Raw genomic sequence first — 20,000 nt, 5'->3', positions numbered from 1 at the left:
CTCGTTCGTTATCGGAATTAACCAGACAAATCGCTCCACCAACTAAGAACGGCCATGCACCACCACCCACCGAATCAAGAAAGAGCTATCAATCTGTCAATCCTTCCGGTGTCCGGGCCTGGTGAGGTTTCCCGTGTTGAGTCAAATTAAGCCGCAGGCTCCACTCCTGGTGGTGCCCTTCCGTCAATTCCTTTAAGTTTCAGCTTTGCAACCATACTTCCCCCGGAACCCAAAAGCTTTGGTTTCCCGGAGGCTGCCCGCCGAGTCATCGGAGGAACTGCGGCGGATCGCTGGCTGGCATCGTTTATGGTTAGAACTAGGGCGGTATCTGATCGCCTTCGAACCTCTAACTTTCGTTCTTGATTAATGAAAACATACTTGGCAAATGCTTTCGCTTCTGTTCGTCTTGCGACGATCCAAGAATTTCACCTCTAACGTCGCAATACGAATGCCCCCGCCTGTCCCTATTAATCATTACCTCGGGTTCCGAAAACCAACAAAATAGAACCGAGGTCCTATTCCATTATTCCATGCACACAGTATTCAGGCGGGCTTGCCTGCTTTAAGCACTCTAATTTGTTCAAAGTAAACGTGCCGGCCCACCGAGACACTCAATAAAGAGCACCCTGGTAGGATTTCAACGGGGTCCGCCTCGGGACGCACGAGCATGCACGAGGCGGTCGCACGCCTTCGGCTCGCCCCACCGGCAGGACGTCCCACGATACATGCCAGTTAAACACCGACGGGCGGTGAACCAACAGCGTGGGACACAAATCCAACTACGAGCTTTTTAACCGCAACAACTTTAATATACGCTATTGGAGCTGGAATTACCGCGGCTGCTGGCACCAGACTTGCCCTCCAATAGATACTCGTTAAAGGATTTAAAGTGTACTCATTCCGATTACGGGGCCTCGGATGAGTCCCGTATCGTTATTTTTCGTCACTACCTCCCCATGCCGGGAGTGGGTAATTTGCGCGCCCGCTGCCTTCCTTGGATGTGGTAGCCGTTTCTCAGGCTCCCTCTCCGGAATCGAACCCTGATTCCCCGTTACCCATTACAACCATGGTAGGCGCAGAACCTACCATCGACAGTTGATAAGGCAGACATTTGAAAGATGCGTCGCCGGTACGAGGACCGTGCGATCAGCCCAAAGTTATTCAGAGTCACCAAGGCAAACGGACCGGACGAGCCGACCGATTGGTTTTGATCTAATAAAAGCGTCCCTTCCATCTCTGGTCGGGACTCTTTTTTTTTTTTTTTTTTTTTTTTTTTTTTTTTTTTTTTTTTTTTTTTTTTTAAATTCTTTAATCTCAATATTCTTATATCATACAGACAACCCACCACCTTATACAATTAGTGGGTCCTATTTGATACATTTGTATTTTATATTAGTACTACAGCTAGCACAATTTGTTACTTTTCTGTTGCTCACACTATGGGCACTTCTGTCTATTTTCCTACATTGTTATATTCTACTTATGCTAAGCTACTTCTACCTGCAGCGTTTACATTTGTGCCAGAATAGTATAAACCTACATTGTTGGCCTTGTTCACCGAGCTAATCCCGGTGAACGTGCCCCTGGCACCAGGCTGGCCGGAGTTTCGATACGCTGCAGTACTATACTAATGGTTTCTATCCTAGCTTATCCTACGTCTACTCTTTCTTAACCTAGTGTCAAAGTTGGTGAGTGTCTCAAATCGGTAGTTGGGCGCACCCTACCTCCTAATCCCAGGCATGGCGGATTCCAGCCGTAAAGCGGCTGGCCAAGTCCTCGCCTCGGCGGAACAGGTCAGAATGCGCAGAGTCTCATTTGGGAATAGTTAGGTCTTAATTGTTGTTCCTTAAATAGTCCCTTATCACTTTGAGTGATATTTCGTTAGATAATTTATTCAAGGTTGTAAAGTGGTCCTCATGCCTGAGCAGGTGATACGTGTCGTGATTTGGTAATTGCTGACGAAGTTGCGCGGCTACATCGTCGAAGAGGTGGCACTCATACACCACGTGTTCCGGGGTGCCTGGTGTGGCCCCACAGTCACACGCTGGTGTCGCCTGTTTCCCAAACCGGCATAGATATGCCGGGTAGGGTCCATGACCTGTGAGGAAGTGCAGCAGTCCTCGTGATGGTGTGAAGTGCTTTAGTTGTAACCTTTCCCTAATATTGGGCAGCAGTTCATGTGTTCGCCGACCGGTTTCCTCGTTATCCCATTGTTCTTGCCAAAGTTCTTCCCCCCTTCGTTTGATTTCAATTTTGTTCCCCACATATATACCCATCAATTCAACTACTTTGTCCCTGTTTCCCTTTTTTATCCAGTACCATGCTGCCTGTTCCCGGATTTTAATGTCGAGCGGGCAGAGCCCCATCAGTACTGTTAGGGCTCCTCCAGGTGTAGTTCTGTATGCTCCCACTTATCTTAGTAACATGCTCCGCTGCACTCTTCTCACAGCCATGGCAGGCATAACCCTCGTGAGTCTGTGGGCCCAGATTCCTGATCCATATCCTACAATTGAAGTCAATATGCTATTATGATATAATTTGATTAGTTCTGGTGGTAGGTGAAATCGCTTGTGTCCAATTGCAATGAGATGATTTAATGTTTCCAAGGATTTTTGTGTAACGGTATCTATGTGTGATGTATATGTCCACCTCTCATCGACGACTACGCCCAGGTATCGCGCTTCATGGCGTCGAAGAACTGGTGAGCCGTCTATCCTCACAGTTGGATTTCTAACTAGTTGTCCTTTTAAGAGTAGATATGTAGATTTTGTTGGAGAAATCTTCATTTTGGACAGGTGGCACCATGTACTTAGGATTGTTATGGCCCTTTCAATTTTCGGCTCTAAGTCTTCGCGGCTACGGCCACCAACCAGCAGAAGGAGGTCGTCCGCGTAGGCTATGCCCTCTAGCACATCGTCGCTGTTCTGAAGGTTGTCCAAAAGAGGTTCCATATTAACATCCCAAAAGAGTGGCCCCAGGACTGACCCCTGTGGACACCTCTTGGTGATCTTTTTGCTTACTCTTCCGCTAGGGGACGATAGCCAGACCTCCCTATTCTCACAATAGCTCCTGAGACAGCCATATAGCGACGCTGGGCACTCCTTCTCTCGCAATCGAGAGAAGAGCGAGGGCCACCACAGGCTGTCAAAGGCGCCACTGATATCCACCATGATGCCGACCACGTATTTGTGCGGGGTAGAGGCGCAGACCTCAGCAGCCAGGGCGATGGCGTCAGAGGCCGATCTCCCCGTCCTGAAACCGAATTGTCTGTTACTCATCCCGCACAACACTCGATGTGCTGCCAGTCTGTCTGCCAGCAACCTCTCAAAAAGTTTCCCCAGTGTGTCTAATAGACATATGGGCCTGTAGGATTTGGGTTCTCGTGGATCTTTGTCTCGACTTTTCTTGATTATTACAACTGTAGCCCTTTTCCATATTTGGGGGAATTTCCCGAGCCGCAGACACTCGTTGTACAACTTTGTGAGAGGTGCCACCAATTGGGGAGCCAGGAATTGCACCACCTCTGCGGTGATGCCGTCTGGGCCTGGAGCCTTGCCTCTTTTAAGGGCTTTTATTTGTGTAGCTACTTCTTCCTCGGAGAAGGGATATACCATATTGTTGTTTCGGTATTCCTCTAGATCTTGTCTCCGAATCTGCTGTTGTGCCTCAGAGTCCTCATTCTCGCCATCGTCAGGCAGCAGGACACGGAGGAGGACCTCAGCAGTCTCCTGCCAGGTTTCCGTCATCCTGCCCTGATCCCTGACGGTGGACAACACCATGGGTGACCTGATCTTTTCCCGCACCAACTTATATGGTACACCCCATGGGTCTGTAGCTAGTTGCGTTTGTACATATTTTTCCCAACTCTGTAGCCTCACGGCTTTGAGCTCTTGCTGGAAGTGCTCCTTGGCCTCTCTGTATCTCAGCAGCCAACGTTGCTTTTCTTCCCAGACGACACTTCGCTGGTAGTACCTCCTGGCCCTCCTGACAGACTGGCGCATCTGTCCCAGCTCGGTTGACCATGGTGACGGAGAGGCCGCTACGGCTCTCCTCCTGGTTGGTACAGCGGCCTTTAGCGCCCTTACGACTGCTTTCACCAGCTCGTCTGCGTATCCCTCGACATTTTCGTCACCGTCGGGCAATGTCGGTATTTCACAATTCCTTGCCAGGCGATCCCAGTCAGCTCTGTTGTAGTTTAGCTGTGTCTCCCACCCCATGTCCCAGCGGCATTCTTCGTCTCCCAATGAGAATGTGATGAGATTGTGGTCACTGGTTGTTACCTGGTCCCAGACCATCCAGTTTGTTACTTTGGTGGCGAGATTGGGCGTGACCAATGTAACGTCAATGTTAGTGCCCTCGCCCCCACCTCCTGCGTAGGTGGGCGGGTTTCCTTGCTTATTGGCGACCATTAGCTGTAGCGCCATGATGGTCTCTTCAGCCTTTTCTCCTCGGTCATCTCGTGTGCCGCTGAACCACAGGGGGGACTTGGCATTTATGTCTGCTGTAATAACACATCGACGTCCCCGCAACGCCGTGGTTACTTGTGTAAGCTTGTCAAGGAATTCATCTATTGTCCGGCCGTACTGGAAATACATGTTTATGATGTATAGTACTCCAGCTGGTGTTTGTAGTTCCACGACGTTGCAGTGATCGTCGGAAAACTGGGAGAGAACCGTGGCTCTTAGCGCTTTGTTGATGATCATTATAGCTGCTCTGGGTTCTGCTCCACTGTGAATGACCTGCCAACTTACTGCCGCAAATGGGATTCGCCCAGCCAGGGAGTATGGTTCCTGCAAACAGAGCACATCCAGACTCCTCTCCTCCACGACTCTGCGGAGTTCCTGCATGACTAATTTGCTGTTATGTGAGTTAATCTGTCCTACGTTTAAATGGGTCTCGTGCATAATATGTTCTTATATGTGATTCGGGCCAGTTCTTGTTCCAGTCGTGGGCTATTCTTCCATTTGTTATGACAGATTGACTGTAAAGTTCATCTAGATCAAATTTCTCATTTCGTCTGTCAAATACTTTTTTGATCAGGTCACGCAGGGCTCCAAAGTCGGTGGGGAGATTCATTGTCTTCAGCTGTATTCTGTCGACAGCCTCCATCACCGAGAAGGTGACGTCTCTGCCGTATTCATGACCGACACGTACCACATGCCTCAGGGCTGTGGTGAGGACCGCCGGCTCCTCCAGGCGTGCTAATTGTAGTGCGTGTTCTAGGTTGGGGTATACCCTTTTGGGATCTACGCCCAAACCTTTTTGTATGCCAGAGTTGGTAGAGGAAAATGTACTGTTTATTATATTGACTTGTATGTCTTGTTTCTCTGGTACGTTCGTCTGTGGTTTTGCCACAGGATGCCCTTTTGGTCGTTCTAGCTCTTTAAGCGACCCTAGTCCCCGTCTTGGGGGAGAGGAAGCACCAATGTAACCACAGGGGTCCGTTTGTACACCAGCATCTTTCGTGTCTACTTTCATGATTCGGATATTGGTAACTCCTTGTAAGAACTCCCTAAATCTGCTGGCCCTTAGTGCATCCCTCGCCCTTTTACTCGGATACTTTCTCTTAGGCTTCCTGCCGCCTGATATGGACTCAGCCATAATCAGTTCTCGAGATAAGTCTTTGTTCTAATAACCTATATGTGGGGCAATTTCTTCCCGTGGCATTACAGTTCTTTTTTCCTCGTCTTGTACAAGGGATACATATCCCTGTTTTGCCACACGTTTTCCTGGTGTGATCTTCTGCACCACACCTGGAGCAAGCCGGCTTTCGCTCACAGTGTTTGTGAACATGATCGAGGTCTCCACAATTATGACACCGGGGAACTACAAGGTAGTCCCTAACGTTTATCGAGTGGAACCCCATGTAGATTCTGCCCATAGTAGTGAGCTTACGCCACATATTCCCCGAAACTTCAGCTACATGGTGTACAACATCGCGCTCTCTGGGTCCAGTTCTAAATCGTAATTTGAACTCTTTTTTGAAATTGTCCAGACTCATGTTCTCAAAATTTTGTTGATTTATTGTCTCATGGATGTCGTTTTCGTTTATTGCAGTGGGTACGTCGTATAGGATTACTAAGGGATTCCGCTTTTTGGGCGGTTCACACTTGACAACCTTTTTGAGTTTTTCATGTTTTAATATTTTGTCCCTGTCCTCTTCAGTCGCAACATCTACTATAACAACGTTTTTTGTTGCCTTTACCTTGTTTATTTTTATTTTGTCTGCTGCAGGATTTATAGTAGTTGTAAATAATTCCTGCACTTTTTTGATATCCTGGCCTGGCAGGGGTCTTATGAAGACAGCCGTGTCAGGCTTTTTGGATACCTTTTCAATAGTCTCTTTTGTGGCTTGTGCTTTGGTGGCCGCTTGTGCGACCACTCCTGCCCACGTTTTGGTGGGCTGTTTCCGTAGTCGTTCATTTTCCTTTTCCAATTCCTCGAGTCGTCCCTCGAGCTTCGCGCTAGCGATAGCCCAGGTGGCGAGCTCCTTCTTAATTGAGAGTACTGCTGTGTTACTAATTTTACCGTTTTTGATACTAGTGTCTAACAATTGATTTATCTTAGTATGCCATTCTGTCACGTTCTCTGCGTTCTGCCCCAGGCCCACTTCAGGGGTGGGAACAGTAAGTGTCGAACACCTCGATATAACACTCGACTCACTCGTCTCTTGGTCAGCCATGATTTATTTGACGAGTGAAAAAGTTGGGAGCCCGTCTCTTGCCCCGGACCGGCTCCTCTGGCATGGGGGGGGACTGTTGCAGCTCGCCCACCGACCTCGCCCCTAGGTCAAGGGCACTCCTGAGCTGCAGGGTTCAGCGCGCCGTTGCCAGCGCACTGGTCCCCGTCGAAGGCCTCGTCGTCGAAAATTTCACTCGACGCTCCTCGGCAAGTGCACCCCGCACTCCGGACAGGCGGATGCACCCCTCGCCCTTCGCCGCCTACTAGCCCGAGTTTCCACCTGAAGGCCAAGGACCCACTCCTACTCAGGTGGTGGGTCGGTCCCCCAGTCGTTCGGCGGTCTGGGCCCATCTAACCTGGCCCAGGCGATGTCACCACCTCCTGGGTTTGGCAGAACACGCCCCGGTTACCCAGGGGCGCGGCAAAGCACCCTTGCTGACTCGCGCCGTGATCCCACGCCGACAAACGAGGTCGCCGGCATGCAGAGCACCTGCTGGTCTGTGCCCTGCGAACAGAAAGGGACTGGTGTTCGGTCCCTCGACACAGCTCCCCCTGTGCCACGCACCCTTCGCTTTCGCATCGGGTTGGGTCGCAGCTCTCCCTTTTGTCGCAAGGCAGATGCCAAGCTTAACATCTGGCACCACGGGAAGGCGGAAAGAGCCACTTGGGAAGGAGAGGCTATGTGAGACGCTTCACTTCCCCTGTGAGGACGGCCGCGGCACACCCGACTGGAAAGCGATACGCCCCAGTGCGAGCTTCCGTGCCCTACGGCGCGCCGGCAGCGGGCGGGCCCGCCCCGAAACGCGCCGTCAAACGACTGACCTCACGCCAGACAGAGTCACGGGACTCTGTTTGCATGTATTGGCTCTAGAATTACCACAGTTATCCAAGTAACGTGGGTACGATCTAAGGAACCATAACTGATTTAATGAGCCATTCGCGGTTTCACCTTAATGCGGCTTGTACTGAGACATGCATGGCTTAATCTTTGAGACAAGCGTATGACTACTGGCAGGATCAACCAGGGAGCTGCGTCAACTAGAGCTGAGCAGCCGGCCGCCCGGGAGTGCGTCCCGGGGGCCCGCGCGAACACGCAAGCGTCCGCTCAATTATTCTGCAAACAGGAGGAGGCTGAGCTCCCCTGCACAACACACCTCGAAACCCTCTCAGGTCCCGGCGGCGCGCAGCGCCGTCCTAAGTACTTGGTCGGTTTCGAGAGAGGCGCAATCGCCCGGAGTTAGGCGAGTAGACGCTTTAGGTGCGACCACCCGTGCTCCCAACTGAGCTTGCCGCTGCCGACAGAGGCCCGGGAGCGTGCTGTCGTGGCATTGCCGGCGGGAGACAACACGCGCCACCTACGGTGACCGGCAGCTCCAACGCCAGCGCCACAGAAGGACAAAAGCCCCACTTGGGTGCCGAAGCGAACTCTCCCAGCACAGCGCACGCGCCAACACGTCCGCACAGCTGCGATACAAACCACCTGCGAGAACCGCTGGGGCGACCGAGCAGCAGACGGCGTCGCGGCGCCGAGCGCCGGGCGGCGGCGCATCCTCAGCGCACAAAGTCCTCAATCGGACCAGCACACTGCAGATGGCCACCGCACTTCGCACCGGGCCCGCGAGGACCTACTTTGGCCGCAAGGCGCCGCGAGCAGGGGGCGCCGGCGCGCAGCTGCGCCGCCTGCCGCGTCCGTCGGCCGGCGCGCCTGCCACTGGCCGCCCCCACCAGCCGGCTGTAGCGCGTGCGCCCACGCACCGCGCTGCCAGCACGCCGGGCGGCCCCCCCTCACCGGCCGGGGACGGTCCCACCCAGCCACCGCCGCGTATCGCCTCACACCCAGATCCCCTTTCACGTTCGTGGGCATGGTGGGTCCCCTTTCACGTTCGTGGGCATGGTGGGTATCCCTGAAACAACCGGTTAATAGCTCGACCGATCGTCGCCAACACTGATTCACCTCTAGCGAGAACAACCGCACCACAACGGGTTACCAGTTGTTCATTTGCGTAACGTCACCAGCAAATGTACACGTCCATCGCCATTTGCAACGAGTATTGCATGCCTGTGTCAGGTGTCACAACACACTACGTCTGCCCACATAGACGCAACAACATGTGCACGCCTAGAGAACACGTGGAAGGTAGACCCCGTACGTATGCGGTGTCCATTGCGCGAACGACTGTCAGCCGGCCTCTGCAGCATGTCGCAGATGTGGAACACGGTGCAACATGCTATCATGGTGTGTGAGAAGAGACGACTACGTCCGAATACACGCTCCACTACATCAACAGACTGCTCATGCTGATCGCCATCCAGGGCGTCCGTTCCTCCCACACGTCTGTATGGCGTACCACACTGCAATCCAGCTCTTATAGGGAGACGACACGTAGCTGCGTGCACAATATTTGGACTGTATGGTCCGCTGTTGCTAGGCGCAGTCGTCGTACGGTCACATGTGCCACGATGTATCATTCAGTACATACGGACCAATGTGCAGTACAGTTTGTGGGTTTTGCGTACATCGGCGGACAGGTGACAGGCCGTACCACAACGTAGGCTGAGTACGTCGGCATGCGAAGGGCATTGAACATGCAAACTTCTCACCGACCAGCTTGCGAAGGCAGGGGGGAAAGGGGGGGCATGTACGTCCTGCTGCTATCCACATTACAGTGTATAGCAGGAGCATGTGGAAAGTCAGCAACACCTGCAAGGTGTTTAACATGACGCGATACACAGGGGACCGGGCAGAGCGAGTAGCGAACTATATTGCGAGGGTTGCGGTTAGGCAACACTACACTAATTTAACGAGTTGCATAACAATTACAGAGCAGGTTCAGCGACAACGTGCGTCTGGTTAAGGCGCAATATAGTTTAGGTTACGGCGCACTTTAGGTTAGGTTAAGGCATATTATAGGTTAGGTTAAGGCACATTATAGGTTAGGTTAAGGCACATTATAGGTTAGGTTAAGGCACAACATGGGTTAGGTTAAGGCACAACATGGGTTAGGTTAAGGCACAACATGGGTTAGGTTAAGGCACAACATGGGTTAGGTTAAGGCACAACATGGGTTAGGTTAAGGCACAACATGGGTTACGTTAAGGCACAACATGGGTTACGTTAAGGCACAACATGGGTTACGTTAAGGCACAACATGGGTTACGTTAAGGCACAACATGGGTTAGGTTAAGGCACAACATGGGTTAGGTTAAGGCACAACATGGGTTACGTTAAGGCACAACATGGGTTACGTTAAGGCACAACATGGGTTACGTTAAGGCACAAATTAGGTTAGGTTAAGGCACAAATTAGGTTAGGTTAAGGCACAAATTAGGTTAGGTTAAGGCACAAATTAGGTTAGGTTAAGGCACAAATTAGGTTAGGTTAAGGCACAAATTGGGTTAGGTTAAGGCACAAATTAGGTTAGGTTAAGGCACAAATTAGGTTAGGTTAAGGCGCAACGTAGGTTAAGTTAAGGCGCAACGTAGGTTAGGTTAAGGCGCAACGTAGGTTAGGTTAAGGCGCAACGTAGGTTAGGTTAAGGCGCAACGTAGGTTAGGTTAAGGTACAATGTAGGTTAGGTTAAGGTACAATGTAGGTTAGGTTAAGGTACAATGTAGGTTAGGTTAAGGTACAATGTAGCTTAGGTTAAGGTACAATGTAGGTTAGGTTAAGGTACAATATGGGTTAGGTTAAGGCACAATGTAGGTTAGGTTCAGGTACAACATAGGTTAGGTTAAGGTACAACATAGGTTAGGTTAAGGTACAACGTAGGTTAGGTTAAGGCACAACGTAGGTTAGGTTAAGGCACAACGTAGGTTAGATTAAGGCACAACGTAGGTTAAGTTAAGGCACAATGTAGGTTAGGTTAAGGCACAACGTAGGTTAGGTTAAGGCACAACGTAGGTTAGGTTAAGGCACAACGTAGGTTAGGTTAAGGCACAACGTAGGTTAGGTTAAGGTACGATATAGGTTAGGTTAAGGTACGATATAGGTTAGGTTAAGGTACGATATAGGTTAGGTTAAGGTACGATATAGGTTAGGTTAAGGTACGATATAGGTTAGGTTAAGGTACAATATAGCTTAGGTTCAGATACACATTGTTGTAGGGAAAGGTGTATTGGGGGGGGCGGCAGGTTCGTTGATAGTGATTATCGTAATTGGATGCCTGCGGCATCATCCGATTTGTCACGTCAGGATGCACTTCTGGCTCATGACAGGCGGCGCTCCGATTCCATGGTTGTGGCAGATCTGTGTCTTTCATTCCTGCCATTGTTTGTGTGCTGTGACAGGAGGCAGTATTGTGATGTTGGGTGCACCCCTGTGTAGGACATGTGTGGGTGTTCGTGGCTTAGCTGAGCAATGTGCGGATGTCGGAAGGGTGGGATATTGTGTTTTCTGGGTGGACCTCCCGGTCTGGTTATGATAGTGTGGATTGTGTAATGTGGCGGAGAGGATGCACTGGATGTTCTTCCATGCTGGTGGTTAGATATTGTGTGTGTGCCTGTTACAGGCAGAGAGTAGTGTGTGATAAGAGAGTAGTGTGTGATAAGAGTGTCTGGCTGACGTGTGGTTCTCATTGTGTGCAGAGTCTTTCAGCATGTATAGGGACGGTTGTATATATTATCTGTATTCTGATGGCTCTGCATCTATTACTAATCAGTGCCGTGTATACGGTTACTCTGGTTCCAGTCGAAACTGTTCTATCTCTGTACATCAGTGACACTGCGGCTCCACTATGTTGCCGCCCCTGTCGGCCGTTTCCCCCAGTGTATGGCTAATGATTATCAGCAATCAGTCTATTAGTCAATACCGGTAGTGTGACGACGTCAAATGTCCGGGATGGGGGAAGCTACACCCTTCCCGTGGGTCAGGGCCTAGAAAGACTCTTCCCACGCAGGAGACTCGGACTGTCGTTACTCTTCCGAGAAATATATTTGCCCAGCGTTTTTTGCGACTGCGAGTGCAACGCCAGGAGGCTCGGACTGTCGTTACTCTTCCGAGAAATATATTTGCCCAGCGTTTTTTGCGACTGCGAGTGCAACGCCAGGAGGCTCGGACTGTCGTTACTCTTCCGAGATATATATTTGCCCAACGTTTTTTGCGACTGCGAGTGCAACGCCAGGAGGCTCCGACTGTCGTTAGTCTTCCGAGATATATATTTGCCCAACGTTTTTTGCGACTGCGAGTGCAACGCCCACGGGTGCCGACATGGATGGGGCGCTTCCTAGCTGATCGCTCAGCATGAGAATCCGTACAGTGAGCAATGCGATCGCGTCTGTAGCTTGTACGTGGTACAGCTCGCAGCTCATGAATAGGGACAGCGGGAATGTCGCATATTGGAAATATCCCTTTTTTTTTTTTTTTTTTTTTCTTTATTGTAATTTGGACACCCCATACAAGGTGGGCTGGCAGCGGAACAGTGTACTCCGCTCTTCAGCCATAAGCAGTACAAGAAAAAAGAAAGGGAGACAGACAAGTAACAGAATGGCGGTTAAAAAACAGGAGATACAATAGTTAAAAAACATGAAGCCGTTCACACTTGATGAAACAAACAAGAAAAACCGTCGGCACTGGGCACAAACACTGACGAGGTAGATGACACACGTGAACGAAGGAGCGTGGACGGCGAAAAACACTGAGGCACAGACACGACGGCACAGACACTAATCCGAGGGCGATGATCTCCGGCGCGCGAAAGTTCACGATGCGTGTGCGAGTCCGGGGACCTGCCAAGAGAGGAGGAGGAGGAGGAGGAGGAGGAGGAGGAGGAGGAGGAGGGGGAGAGGGAAAGCGAGAGGGGAGAGCAGGGACGCCACGGGCTGGGGAAAGAGGGGGGAGAGAGGAAGGGGGAGGGGAAGCCCGGAAGAAGAGGGGTGGAGGGAGGGGATGGGGGAAAAGGAGAGAGAAGGGAAGGGAAGAGAAAGGAGGGAGGGTGCCGCAGGGAAAGGACACCAGGAGGGAGGGGGGCAGGGTCAAAGTTGATAGGAGGGGTAGATGGAGGGGACGAGGACATCATCAGGGAGAGGGAGCTGGCGGAAACCACCTTGGGAGAGGGTAAGGAGGGTGGAGAGATGGAGACCGGGTGGGACATGGGAATACAGGCGCGGCAGCGGGCGGGGGTGGGAGAGGATCGGGGAGACGAGCGGGTGAGGAGGATCGAGTTTACGGGAGGTGTAGAGGATTCGTAGCCTTTCGAGGAAGAGGAGGAGGTGGGGGAAGGGGATAAGGTCATACAGGATCCGCGTGGGGGAAGGGAGACGGATGCGATAGGCAAGGCGGAGAGCATGGCGTTCAAGGATTTGGAGGGATTTATAAAAGGAAGGGGGGGCGGAGATCCAGGCTGGATGGGCGTAACAGAGGATAGGGCGGATGAGGGACTTATAGGTGTGGAGGATGGTGGAGGGGTCCAAACCCCACGTCCGGCCGGAAAGGAGCTTGAGGAGACGGAGTCGGGAACGTGCCTTGGCTTGGATTGTCTGGAGATGGGGAGTCCAGGAGAGGCGACGGTCGAGGGTGACGCCAAGGTACTTAAGGGTGGGGGTGAGAGCGATGGGACGGCCATAAACGGTGAGATAGAAATCAAGGAGGCGGAAGGAGGGAGTGGTGTTGCCTACAATGATCGCCTGGGTTTTGGAAGGATTGACCTTGAGCAACCACTGGTTGCACCAAGCGGTGAACCGGTCAAGATGGGATTGGAGAAGGCGTTGGGAGCGTCGCAGGGTGGGGGCAAGGGCAAGGAAGGCGGTGTCATCGGCAAACTGGAGAAGGTGGACAGGGGGTGACGGCGGCGGCATGTCCGCCGTGTACAACAAGTACAGAAGGGGGGATAGGACGGAGCCTTGGGGCACACCGGCGGAGGGGAAAAAGGTGTAGGAATCGGTGTTATGGATGGTGACATAGGAAGGACGGCGGGAGAGAAAGGAACCGATCAGACGAACGTAGTTAATGGGAAGGGCGAAGGTTTGGAGCTTGAAGAGGAGACCGGAATGCCATACGCGGTCATATGCGCGTTCGAGGTCAAGAGAGAGGAAGATTGCGGAGCGACGGGAATTGAGCTGGTCGGAAAGGAGATGAGTGAGGTGAAGGAGAAGATCGTCGGAAGAGAAGGACGGCCGAAAGCCACACTGGGTAACGGGGAGGAGGCGGTGCTGGCGGAGATGCTGGTGGATGCGGCGGGTGAGGATAGATTCCAGGACCTTGCTGAAGACCGAGGTAAGGCTGATGGGACGGTAGGAGGAGACGGCGGACGGCGGTTTGCCAGGTTTGAGGAACATGAGGATACGGGAGGTTTTCCACAGGTCGGGGTAGTAACCGGTGGACAGGACTACATTGTAGAGCCTGGCCAGGGTGGAGAGAAAAGAGACAGGAGCTTCACGAAGGTGACGGTAGGTAACACGATCGTGACCAGGAGCGGTGTTGCGTTTGGTGCGGAGTGTATCGATGAGATCCTGTGTGGTGATGGGGGCATTAAGGTCCGTGTGTGGAATGTTGTCCAAGTACTGGAAACCAGGAGCGAGGGGAGGGACAGAGGTGTCGGTTCGATCGCGGATATCTGGGAAGAGGGAGTAATCGAACTGGGGATCATCAGGGATGGAAAACACATCGGACAGGTAGGAGGCAAAGTGATTGGCCTTACTAAGGGCGTCAGGGAAGGGGTGATCACCGTGGAGAAGAGGATAGTAGGGGGAGGGTTTAGTTCCGGTAAGGCGACGGAAGGCGGTCCAGAACTTGGACGAGTTTATAGGGAGGGTAGCATTTAAACGGGTGCATGTCTGTCGCCAGTCCCGGCGTTTCTTGGCCGCGAGCAAATTTCGAATGTGTCGCTGTAGTTGCCGGTGGCGTCGTAGGGTGTCCGGGTCACGCGTGCGGAGGAAGGCACGGTAGAGACGACGGGATTCACGGAGGAGGAGGACGGCCTGTGGTGGTAAGGTAGGACGGTGGGGGTGGACGGCAACAGTAGGGACGTGGGCCTCCACGGCCTCAGACAAGGTCTGCTGGAGAAAGGAGGCGGCATGGGTGACATCATCGGGACGGCGGTAGGCGAGAGGGTGGCTATCGACCTGAGTGGAGAGGGTATCCCGGTAGGCATTCCAGTTGGCACGGGAATAGTCATGGATGTACTTAGGGGGAGGGTCATGACGAGGGTCGGGGCGGGGGCGACGGCCGTCGGACACGGTGAGGAGGACAGGGAGATGGTCGCTACCAATAGGCTCCAGGACATCCACCGTAATGCGACCAAGGAGGTTGGGGGAGGAGAGGATAACATCGGGAGTGGAGTTGGATTCGGGACGGGTGTGCTGGGGGATGGGGATGAGGTCGCCTTGAAGGGAGGAGAGGAACCGATGCCACCGCCGTAACTGGGCAGCGGAGCGACTATGGATGTTGAGGTCGGCGGCGATCACATAGGAGGAGAAGGTACGGTCGATGTGGGAGAGGAAGTCGAAAGGAAGAGGGGCGTTGGGGCGGACATAGATGGTGGCACAGGTAATGGTAAGGCCGGGGAAGAAGAGACTAAGGATCAGGTGTTCGGTGGGGTCGGGAAGGAGAGGCTGGAGCCGAACGGGGATCTGGCGGTGGTGGCCAATGGCAACTCCGCCACGCGCAACTGGGAGGGGATTATCGGAGCGGTGGAGGAGATAGGGGGAGGTGTGGATGGAGTGGTGGGGTTGGAGGAAGGTTTCATTAAGGAGGAAGGCATCCACACGGTGGGTAGCAAGGGTGTGCAGGAAGAGGTTCTTGTTGGCGGGAAGGGAGCGGATATTGTTGAAAAGGATACGATGCTGTCGCGCCATTGGAAGGACTTAGACGAGGGTGTCAAGGCGGGAGAAGGTGAAATGGGCCTGGTTATTGGAAAAGGTGGCGTACATTTTAAGGTGGAATATGGAACGGGCGGCGAGGGAGATCTGTTGTAAGGTGTGGGGGCGCTGAAAGGGATGGACGTTTTGGAGGACAATGGTGAGGAACCTGATGATGTCCTCAGCAGTGGGGGGGGGACGAAGGGAATTGCCAGGAGGGGTGGGGGCGTCCAGGGGACGGACAGGGACGGTGAGTTCAGGAGTGGTAGGAGGAGGTCGGGCTTTACATTTTTGGGAGTAGGTGGGGTGGGGGAGGCTGCAGGTATTACAGGAGGGAGGGGATTGGAGGTTGGGGCACTGCCGGAGGAAGTGCGCTTGCCGACAATGCGGGCAGGTGGGGGCCTCGCGGCACTCGGCTGTCGGATGTGCATTGTAGCGCAGACATCTCTGGCAGCGCAGGGATTGAGGGGGGGAACGGGAGGGGTCGACTTTGAACCGCTGATTGAAGAGGAGGGCACCCTCCTTCAGGAGACGGTCAATGGAGGGGGCGTCCTCAGAGAAAACCCGCATAAGGCGGGTGGGGCCGGTCGCGTTGAAAATGCGGCGGACTGCCCGCACCTCCAGGGTGGGATGGGCCTTCAGCTCCGCCAGCACCTCCTCCTCCGTGATCGACGGGCTAAGCCGAGTGATCACGGCGGTGAGGGTCGGCGGGCGACGCGGGGGTTGGGGTTGGCGGGTAGGAGATGGGGAGGGAGCAGGGGTGAGGGTGGCGTGAGGACCAAAACGGGTGATGGGGAGGCGGGAGAGGATGTCAGTATGGAGGGTGGGGCTGGGGGAGGAGATAAGAACAGAATCCCGTCTGGGAGTAAGGAGAGATATGGGGGCGCCAGGGAAATGTTGGCGGAGGAGGAGGGAGAGATTCCGGGCCTCGAGGAAGGAAGGATCGGGATGGGACAGGAGATATTTGTAGAGACCGGGTGGGGAGGAGGAGGAGGAGGGAGCGGGGCCTGGTGGGGAGACGTCCATGGCATGTTGGGGTGGGGATGGGGGGCGGGGTGGAGCCTTTTTAGGAGCAGAGGAAGTGGAGGCGCCACTAGGGCGTTTGACAGCGGCAGATGGGCGGGTGGTGACATGAGGGACGGGAACGATGGGGAGGTGGCGGGAAGGGACAGGTCCCGGCACGGACGCAGCAGTCGGCGCCGGAGAGAGTGACTGTGACGGTGCAGGCGAATGTGGCAGTGATGGTGATGGTGACGATGACGGTGGTGGCGGTGATGGCGATGGCGACGGCGACGGCGATGGGGAGAGCTGGGCGTGGGCAGTGGCCCGACGGGCCACCACCCTAGCCGGAGCTGCAGTGACAGGCTGGGGGAGTGGGGGGAAAGGATCAGAACGAGAGGAAGAGGCGGGAGAGGGGGCGACAAAGAGCGAGGGCGAGGGAATAGAGAGGAGGGGAGGGATGGAAGGAGGGGGGTGGGACTGGGCACACCAAGTGATAGTGGTGGTGGCGGCGGAAGGGGACGTATACACGATGGCGGTGGTGGTAGTAGTGACGGTGGTGGTGGGGGCGGACATGACGACAAGAAGAAGAAAGAAAAACACAGCACTAAAGGGACAGAACACACACTGGGAGACGACGGACGGCGACGGCGACGGCGACGGCGACGGCGACGGCGAGAGGCAGGGACGCTGCTGCCGCGGACTGGGCCGGGGCGGCGGCGGCGGCGGCTGCTGCTGCTGCTGCTGCTGCTGCTGCTGCGGCGGCTGCTGCTGCTGCTGCTACTGGCAGGACTGCTGCTGGCTGGACTGCTGCTGCCACCGGAGGGCTGGCTGGCTGGCTGGCTGGCTGGCTGGCTGGCTGGCTGGCTGGCTGGCTGGCTGGCTGGCTGGCTGGCTGGCTGGCTGGCTGGCTGCGGGACCACCGCTGCAGGCCGGGACCGGGAACTACTGCTGCTGCTGCTGGCTGGCTGGCTGGCTGGCTGGCTGGCTGGCTGGCTGGCTGGCTGGCTGGCTGGCTGGCTGGCTGGCTGGCTGGCTGGCTGGCTGGCTGGCTGGCTGGCTGGCTGGCTGGCTGGCTGGCTGGCTGGCTGGCTGGCTGGCTGGCTGGCTGGCTGGCTGGCTGGCTGGCTGGCTGGCTGGCTGGCTGGCTGGCTGGCTGGCTGGCTGGCTGGCTGGCTGGCTGGCTGGCTGGCTGGCTGGCTGGCTGGCTGGCTGGCTGGCTGGCTGGCTGGCTGGCTGGCTGGCTGGCTGGCTGGCTGGCTGGCTGGCTGGCTGGCTGGCTGGCTGGCTGGCTGGCTGGCTGGCTGGCTGGCTGGCTGGCTGGCTGGCTGGCTGGCTGGCTGGCTGGCTGGCTGGCTGGCTGGCTGGCTGGCTGGCTGGCTGGCTGGCTGGCTGGCTGGCTGGCTGGCTGGCTGGCTGGCTGGCTGGCTGGCTGGCTGGCTGGCTGGCTGGCTGGCTGGCTGGCTGGCTGGCTGGCTGGCTGGCTGGCTGGCTGGCTGGCTGGCTGGCTGGCTGGCTGGCTGGCTGGCTGGCTGGCTGGCTGGCTGGCTGGCTGGCTGGCTGGCTGGCTGGCTGGCTGGCTGGCTGGCTGGCTGGCTGGCTGGCTGGCTGGCTGGCTGGCTGGCTGGCTGGCTGGCTGGCTGGCTGGCTGGCTGGCTGGCTGGCTGGCTGGCTGGCTGGCTGGCTGGCTGGCTGGCTGGCTGGCTGGCTGGCTGGCTGGCTGGCTGGCTGGCTGGCTGGCTGGCTGGCTGGCTGGCTGGCTGGCTGGCTGGCTGGCTGGCTGGCTGGCTGGCTGGCTGGCTGGCTGGCTGGCTGGCTGGCTGGCTGGCTGGCTGGCTGGCTGGCTGGCTGGCTGGCTGGCTGGCTGGCTGGCTGGCTGGCTGGCTGGCTGGCTGGCTGGCTGGCTGGCTGGCTGGCTGGCTGGCTGGCTGGCTGGCTGGCTGGCTGGCTGGCTGGCTGGCTGGCTGGCTGGCTGGCTGGCTGGCTGGCTGGCTGGCTGGCTGGCTGGCTGGCTGGCTGGCTGGCTGGCTGGCTGGCTGGCTGGCTGGCTGGCTGGCTGGCTGGCTGGCTGGCTGGCTGGCTGGCTGGCTGGCTGGCTGGCTGGCTGGCTGGCTGGCTGGCTGGCTGGCTGGCTGGCTGGCTGGCTGGCTGGCTGGCTGGCTGGCTGGCTGGCTGGCTGGCTGGCTGGCTGGCTGGCTGGCTGGCTGGCTGGCTGGCTGGCTGGCTGGCTGGCTGGCTGGCTGGCTGGCTGGCTGGCTGGCTGGCTGGCTGGCTGGCTGGCTGGCTGGCTGGCTGGCTGGCTGGCTGGCTGGCTGGCTGGCTGGCTGGCTGGCTGGCTGGCTGGCTGGCTGGCTGGCTGGCTGGCTGGCTGGCTGGCTGGCTGGCTGGCTGGCTGGCTGGCTGGCTGGCTGGCTGGCTGGCTGGCTGGCTGGCTGGCTGGCTGGCTGGCTGGCTGGCTGGCTGGCTGGCTGGCTGGCTGGCTGGCTGGCTGGCTGGCTGGCTGGCTGGCTGGCTGGCTGGCTGGCTGGCTGGCTGGCTGGCTGGCTGGCTGGCTGGCTGGCTGGCTGGCTGGCTGGCTGGCTGGCTGGCTGGCTGGCTGGCTGGCTGGCTGGCTGGCTGGCTGGCTGGCTGGCTGGCTGGCTGGCTGGCTGGCTGGCTGGCTGGCTGGCTGGCTGGCTGGCTGGCTGGCTGGCTGGCTGGCTGGCTGGCTGGCTGGCTGGCTGGCTGGCTGGCTGGCTGGCTGGCTGGCTGGCTGGCTGGCTGGCTGGCTGGCTGGCTGGCTGGCTGGCTGGCTGGCTGGCTGGCTGGCTGGCTGGCTGGCTGGCTGGCTGGCTGGCTGGCTGGCTGGCTGGCTGGCTGGCTGGCTGGCTGGCTGGCTGGCTGGCTGGCTGGCTGGCTGGCTGGCTGGCTGGCTGGCTGGCTGGCTGGCTGGCTGGCTGGCTGGCTGGCTGGCTGGCTGGCTGGCTGGCTGGCTGGCTGGCTGGCTGGCTGGCTGGCTGGCTGGCTGGCTGGCTGGCTGGCTGGCTGGCTGGCTGGCTGGCTGGCTGGCTGGCTGGCTGGCTGGCTGGCTGGCTGGCTGGCTGGCTGGCTGGCTGGCTGGCTGGCTGGCTGGCTGGCTGGCTGGCTGGCTGGCTGGCTGGCTGGCTGGCTGGCTGGCTGGCTGGCTGGCTGGCTGGCTGGCTGGCTGGCTGGCTGGCTGGCTGGCTGGCTGGCTGGCTGGCTGGCTGGCTGGCTGGCTGGCTGGCTGGCTGGCTGGCTGGCTGGCTGGCTGGCTGGCTGGCTGGCTGGCTGGCTGGCTGGCTGGCTGGCTGGCTGGCTGGCTGGCTGGCTGGCTGGCTGGCTGGCTGGCTGGCTGGCTGGCTGGCTGGCTGGCTGGCTGGCTGGCTGGCTGGCTGGCTGGCTGGCTGGCTGGCTGGCTGGCTGGCTGGCTGGCTGGCTGGCTGGCTGGCTGGCTGGCTGGCTGGCTGGCTGGCTGGCTGGCTGGCTGGCTGGCTGGCTGGCTGGCTGGCTGGCTGGCTGGCTGGCTG

Source organism: Schistocerca serialis, chromosome 4, assembly GCF_023864345.2.
Source record: "Schistocerca serialis cubense isolate TAMUIC-IGC-003099 chromosome 4, iqSchSeri2.2, whole genome shotgun sequence".
Lineage (NCBI taxonomy): Eukaryota > Metazoa > Arthropoda > Insecta > Orthoptera > Acrididae > Schistocerca > Schistocerca serialis.
The sequence above is the reverse complement of the archived record's forward strand: the minus strand, read 5'-3'. Positions refer to the sequence as shown.